The sequence below is a fragment of the Lolium perenne genome, chromosome 4 (genome assembly GCF_019359855.2).
Source record: "Lolium perenne isolate Kyuss_39 chromosome 4, Kyuss_2.0, whole genome shotgun sequence".
NCBI classification, from domain to species: Eukaryota; Viridiplantae; Streptophyta; class Magnoliopsida; order Poales; family Poaceae; genus Lolium; species Lolium perenne.
This window is the reverse complement of record NC_067247.2, coordinates 1,713,113-1,720,120: the sequence shown is the minus strand read 5'-3', so window position 1 is coordinate 1,720,120 and position 7,008 is coordinate 1,713,113. Positions and strand designations below refer to the sequence as shown.

The following is a 7,008-nucleotide window of genomic DNA, read 5'->3' as shown; positions in this document are numbered from 1 at the left end:
AAAGAAAACATAAGGAAACGAGCTCATCCGATGAGCCAAAGCGTCACATAGTTCTTTCAGGTAAAAGAACCATCGTGGGAGTCGAGGACAAGACAGACATGTCAGAAGATTATAATAAGTTTGCTGAAATTCCGCCGTTCATAGTGAACATTGACCCAACCATCGCGTTAAATGCTGAAGATGCTCCATGGTTACGGTCGAAGCGATCATAATCTGGCCGGCCTCCTGCCGATTCGGCACCTCGAAAATGGAAAATGGATTTTTCGTGCGATGAAAAGGAAAACTTCCTCCTGCAACATTGTAAGACATCCCAAGATACACATGTGTGCAACATTGAAATAGCATGTTGTGAGTGGAGATGGGTTGGCTTTTTGTACCATATTTATAGAGTCGTTCACGGGCTTGCAGGGAAATTTTTCCGAGGCGCAACTTCCGAAGATGTCGTAGGGCGTGTGCACCAACGATATCTTCGAGAAGTTGCGCCACGGGAGATTTTCCAACCCTTTCCCCAATACTGTTAGAGGAGATGTTGTTGGGTGTATACTAGCAGCTTCCGAGCGGGACTCTCCCCGGAGGGGCTATATATAGCAATGTGCCTCTAGATAATCCCCCCCCCCCCCAGATGAGGCCACCCCAGATAAGGCAAACACCAGATAAGCCTCCCCCAGATTTAGCCCCCCCATCTTTAGCACCGGTTCCAGCCAGGAACCGGGATAAAAGGGGTATATAAACTAATCCACCATCTTTAGCACCGGTTCCAGCCAGGAACCGGAATAAAAGGGGTATATAAACTAATCCACCATCTTTAGCACCGGTTCAAGCCAGGAACCGGGATAAAAGGGGTATCACCATCTTTAGCACCGGTTCAAGCCAGGAACCGGGATAAAAGGGGTATATAAACTAACGACAACGACTTTATTGAAATTTAACAAGATACGTTAACTAAACCTAAAACAACGACAACACGGCTTTATTGAAATTTAACATTAACTAAATTTAAACTAAAATAACAACTTCTACTAGTTCTTCCGCGCATCCGCTGCTGCCCTCCTGGCTGCCGCCTCCTGCCGCAGCTCCTCCTCACGACGACGCTTATGCATCTCCTCACTATCCAGATCCGCCACACGCGGCCGCTTATGCAGCTCCTGGAGACTCTGCCTCTCAAATGCTTCTATGGTAGCCGCTAGCGCCGCCTCCTCCCACTCCTCTATCTCCGCGAGTTGAGGGTCCACCTCATCCGCTGCTGCCCTCCTGGCCGCCGCCTCCTGCCGCAGCAGCTGCTGCTGCAGCTCCTCCCACTCCTCTATCTCCGCGAGCTGCGGGTCCACCTCCACCGGCGGCGGGTGCGGCTTTGGGGGCATAGTGCAATAGGCTAGGGTTCTGTGATGAGTGAAATGGGAGAGATGGGGGCGTAATATTTATAGAGGGCGTGTAGGCGGGAAATCTCCGCGCTGCGCGTCGTGGCGGGAAAATATCCCGCACGGCGTCGCGGGGCGCGGGAAATATCCCGCGCGGCGTCGTGGCGGGAACCCGCGCAGCGTCGTGGTGGGAACTCGATCCCGCACGAAACAGAGAAAAAAGGCGGGAAGAAGGCAAAAAAATTCAGCCAAAATTTTGACCTTTTGCACCGGTTCGTAGCTGGAACCGGTGCAAAAGGGTCTTTTGCACCGGTTCCAGCCACGAACCGGTGCAAAAGGTCCCGACTATAACTGTCGCGCGCCCACCCTCTTCTTCCCCAATTCGCGCGAGGAGAGTTGGACGCCGGCAGGCTGCCAAAATTGTGCACGCCGGCCACCGTCTGCCCGCCTCCCACGCCGGCGCCCGCGCCACCGCCCGCCCGCGCCGCCGCCTCCTCCTCCGTCCACCCACGCGCCTCCTCCTCTCCCGCGCCACACACAGCCCCTCCGGCCGGCCTCCTCTGCTCATCCGCGCCGCCGGCCCCTCCTCAGCCTGCCGCTGCCTGCTCCCGCTGCCGCCTCCTCCTTCCGCCCACCCGTCGCCTCCTCCTCCCGCGCCGCCCGCCTCCACCGCCGGCCTCTTCTCCAGCCCGGCCGGCAAAGGTGAGGACGCCGCCGGCCATCTTCTCCTTTTTTTCTTTTATTAGTTAGATTTAGTTAGATAATTAAGTTAGATAAAATTTTAGTTAGGAAATTTTAGTTAGATAATTTAGTTATATTTAATTAGTTAGGAAATTTTAGTTAGAAAATTTAGTTAGATTTAGTTAGAAAAATTTAGTTAGAAAATATTAGTTAGAAAATTTAGTTAGGTTTATTTAGTTAGAAAGTTACAATTTTTTTGTTAGTAATATTAGTTAGAATTTTTTTGTTAGTAATATTAGTTAGATTTTAGTTAGAAAATTTAGTTAGAAAATTAGTTAGATTTTAGTTAGAAAATTTAGTTAGGTTTTATGTAGTTAGAAAATTTAGTTAGGTTTATTTAGTTAGAAAATTTAGTTAGGTCTATTTAGTTAGAAAATTTAGTTAGAAAGTTCCAATTTTTTTCATAAGTACTTTATTCGTATTCATAAGTACTTTATTCATAAGTACTTTACAAAAAAATTCATAAGTACTTTATTCATATTCATAAGTACTTTATTCATATTCATAAGTTAGAAAATTGTATGTGTTAGTTTGCATACGATGCCGCGCCCGCCGCGTCCTGGAGCTAGGACCATTCTGGAGCAGATGCGGGAGATGGGGTCGGTCCGGGACTGGGCTCCGCCGGGGTGGCACTGGGAGGTGTTATCTTCCGGTGCGCGCACCTTGGTGCGGAATCCGGGTCCCGTCGTCGACCCGGATATTCTATGGTGGAGGTCGCGTGGGCCACGGTCGTTTCAGAGGGAGCCGGCGCCGCAGGAGGTGGTAGCTCAGCGTATTAGAGAGGAGGACGAGCACGTTCGCCGTTACCTGTATGCGTTAGACACCAGGTATAGTGGCAGATGGTCAGTTATGCAGGGATCTCACATTAGCTATGATCCTGTTATTGTTCCGTCGCTTTGGGTGTTCAGCCGGCGCAGCTCAGGACCCGGTCCGCGCCGTTGAGAGGTTCTAGTGATGTATTAGGGTTAAATAAAAATGGACTCGATCGAGCTATATGTGTAACTCAGATCTTTGATTATGTATTTGAGCATTATCCTTAATTAGTACCTATATATATGTGTAACTCTAATATTTGATCATGTATTGAGCATTATTCTTAATTACTGCTTCGTTGTGTTTATAGCATTAGAATAACTTGTAAGTCTTTGCAGAAACTATGGAACGAGACCTAGAAAAAGAATACCTCGTCGAGGAGATTATCCGTGATGATGACGATATCACCTCTCTTTACCTAAATCAATCTGGCGAGGGAGACGAGCGAACCCGTGGAGACGGCTCCGGTGAGGGAGATGAGCAAGACCACCGTGGAGATCGCTCCGGTGAGGGAGAAGGTGACGACTCCGAGGGAGAAGCTCACGCCGCCGAGGTGTATATATATTAATTAACCAAGCCTCGAGATTTGTGCATATACATATATTAACGTTGTTTCTTCTTTTAGACCTCCTGATCAACAAACTCTACTGGCAGAACTAAACGAGGCGCGGCCAGAAAGATGGAAGACCATGAAAGGTGCACCATCACGAAAATCGATGTAGATGGCGAACCAATTTCTCCCAAGGCTCACGCAAAAAAGTTTGTAATTCAATGCGGAGTTATTGTTAGGGACACCATCCCGATCACCACTCAAGAATGGAAGAAACCTGCAAAGGGGGACGAAGGAGTTACTTATGTCGACACGAGATCCAAAAATCTGATGTTTAGGAAGCTCCTGGTAAATTTCATCTTACCGGAGCCAGCTGACTCTGATAGTGAGAATGACAGGCCAGACCCTGAGGATCCCGAGCTGAATAGCGTACAGCGAAGAGTCAAGAAGTGGGCTCTTAAGAAGATGGCAGTACAGTTCAACGACTACAAGAAGAAATTGGACAACTTCTTTATCAAGAAAAATAAGACTCCGGATTTCAATGGCCCCTATGAGAAGATAAAAGACCACTGGGAGGCATTTGTGAAGTACAAGACATCGGAGATGGCAAAGAAAAGGTCAGCCACCAACACTCAAAATGCTGCTAATAAGATGTACTTCCATACCATGGGGCGAGGAGGCTACAAGGCTGGCAGGCCTAAGTGGGAGAAATGGGAGAACGACCTAATTGAAAAGGGGATCCAGCCAGAGGTACTGAAATGGAACCAGCGGTCAAGGGATTGGTTTTACGCGCATGGGGGCACGTTGGACGCACAAGGGCACTGTATATATACACCAAGACATCAGGAAAACCCACTTCCCATCGAAGCCTTTAGAAATGTTGCAAAGGAAGTTGAAGATGGGAAGTTCCGTCCCGAAAGAGAGAAGGACCAGCTCACACGTGCCCTTGGGAATCCTGAACACCCAGGACGAACACGAACCATACCAGGTGGCAAGCCGTGGTGTATTGGGTTTCCTGCAGAAACGAAGAAATATCCCGATAGAAGCCGTCAGAGGAAAAAGGATGTGGTTCAAGAACGCGTTGCTAAGCTAGAGGAGCAAGTGAGGATGATAATGTCAGGCTCAGTCACCCATCCTCAAGCTAATCCGCAGATAGAAGAAGTTGCATTCGATGCTACCGGCCAGGGATCTCAGCGGAAAAGCATCGTGGCTTCCACGGAGCTGCCGGGTAATGATGCAGATGTGGATCCACATATGGCTCCTCCCTCCCCTGTGGATCCGCATATGGCTCCTCCCTCCCCTGTGGATCCGCAGATGGCTCCTCGCTACCCTGTGGATTATATCACAGAGTCGACACCTTGTGAGCTACATTTCAAAACGATGGGCTACTTAACGCTCAAGGCGGCGATCGGCTATGTCTTGCCGCCAGTACCTGATCAAAGATACCACTTCAAACCGGTTCCACATGGCTACGCTGTTGCCGGGGTGGATCAAGTTATGGATGGGTATGGGCCGCTGAGGCTTGACCACCCTGCCGGTGAAGGGGATTTGCTAGAGCTGGGAGAAGCCAAGAACACTACAGTTCTATGGCGAAAGGAATTCATTGTGATTCCGGGTTGGAAGGCGCCAACAAGGTCTCCACCGAGCCAGCATTCTCCACCGATGCAGCCGTCTCCGGTGCGTCAGCCTTCTCCGCCGGCGCGTGAGCCTTCTCCGCCGGCGCGTGAGCCTTCTCCGCCGCCGCGTGAGCCTTCTCCGCCGCCGCAGGCCTCCACTCAGTCTAAGAGCAAAAAGCGGACCGCTACGGCAATGAGTCGTAACCGATCACCGAAACGCAAACAAGAGCCCCTCCCAAGAGTGCCTAAGGTTCCTCCCAAGAGACCTTATGACTATACAGTTGAGGAAAATGCCAAGATCGCAAAGGAACAATACATGAAATCCATGTTTGGCAAGAAAAAGCCCCGGCTGAGCCCGAGCCAGCTATATCCAAGGAAAAGAAGTTGAAACTGCTGAAGAACCTTCATCAACCTGAGCCAAGTCTTTCATCGAACTATGACCGGTCTATTCGCAAGTCAAATGTGGTAGCAAAAGAGCGGTGGAAAAAAAGTAAGGAAGAAGGGAAACAAGTTCCCCAGCTTGGAACCCAGAAAAACTCGTGCCCCCCGCTCAATGTGTATCCCAATATCATAGACTGCATTGATCCGACGTTGGTAGCACTATACAAAGACGAGGCAGATGCGAACAATATGAGTATTCCCGAGTACTTAAGCCGCCTCGAATTCATTCAGACGGATGATGTCCAAATAGCATACCAGTACAAGTACGGGCAATCTCTGGTCAGAGCTGAGGAGTTGCCTAATCTATCGACACAAGCTGCGAAGACTGCATAATTGGTACTTGGATGCATGTAAGGACGGTCGAATCGGATCATGGTGGCAATCAAAGATGAGCACTACGGGCGAACTGACGTGATGAACATCGAATTTTGTGAATTATTTCAGTTATTCAATCAAGACGCCCTCGACAAATCTCTGCTCAGTGCCTACTGTCTGTAAGTATTATTTATGTAATTAAGTCTCTACCGCGGCTCGTCCATTGCATGCATATAACTATACTCTCACTATATTATGCAGAATGAAGATCCGTGAATGCCGCAAGGGGCAAATCTATGATCTTGGGTTCATTGACCCATATACCGTGAATGGGTATACTGTCGACAACTCTCCCAAGGACACGGAGAATAACTTGGTATATGCCTTAAGGAAAAACTCATACAAAAGGGCAATACTATTTCCTTACAACTTCGCGTGAGTGTTACTGTCTTCACACATTAATTTTTTTTCGCTTACTCCATGTGTTAAGTGTAATTGATGAGTTATGCATATATATATGTGTCCGCAGGTTTCACTATATCCTGCTAGTCATTGAACCCGACACCGGAGTAGTAGAAGTCATGGACTCGAAGAGTAAACCCCTTGAGGCGTGGGGGGACATGGCTGATATCCTCCAGAAGGCTTGGACACGGTTCGCGAACAAGTCTCCGGGTTTACAGAATAAAGAGCTTCGAATAAAACCTGTACGGGTAAGTACTAGCTAGGTCGCGCATCTCTTTGATTCTAGTTTCAATACCATTATTATCATCCTTGATTATTATTTGATTGAACTTTGTTCTCGTAAAGTGCTTGAGGCAAGAGGACGGGAATAATTTATGCGGGTTCTACGTTTGCGAGTTCATTCGCCAGAATACCCACCATATGACCAAAATTTTGGAACAACTTGATGTACGTAAACAACATTCATAACTTTATTTTATCACCTTGTGTTTCATTCACATACACATATATATATATACTGACCACCGTACCTTCTTGAAATTATTAGATCCAACGGTTGCGGGACGGTCTTCTAGCAACCGAGCGTGTACGGGCAATTCAAGAAGAACTGGCGGGATTCTTACTTGAGCAAGTTATAGCTCCAGACGGAGAACACTATGTGCCCGACATCCAACATTGAATAGAAATTATTTTGAAAGTTGATGTAGACATA

General features: G+C 48.0%; 1 long non-coding RNA gene across 1 annotated transcript; it reads left to right on the top strand.

Annotated features, from left to right (window-relative positions):
- The first annotated feature begins 5,901 nt into the window (after positions 1-5,901).
- LOC139830793 (uncharacterized) lies at positions 5,902-6,499 on the top strand. The gene is made up of 3 exons (XR_011744267.1): positions 5,902-6,013; positions 6,096-6,269; positions 6,364-6,499. It is a non-coding gene; the product is annotated as an uncharacterized lncRNA (long non-coding RNA).
- The last annotated feature ends 509 nt before the right edge of the window (positions 6,500-7,008 follow it).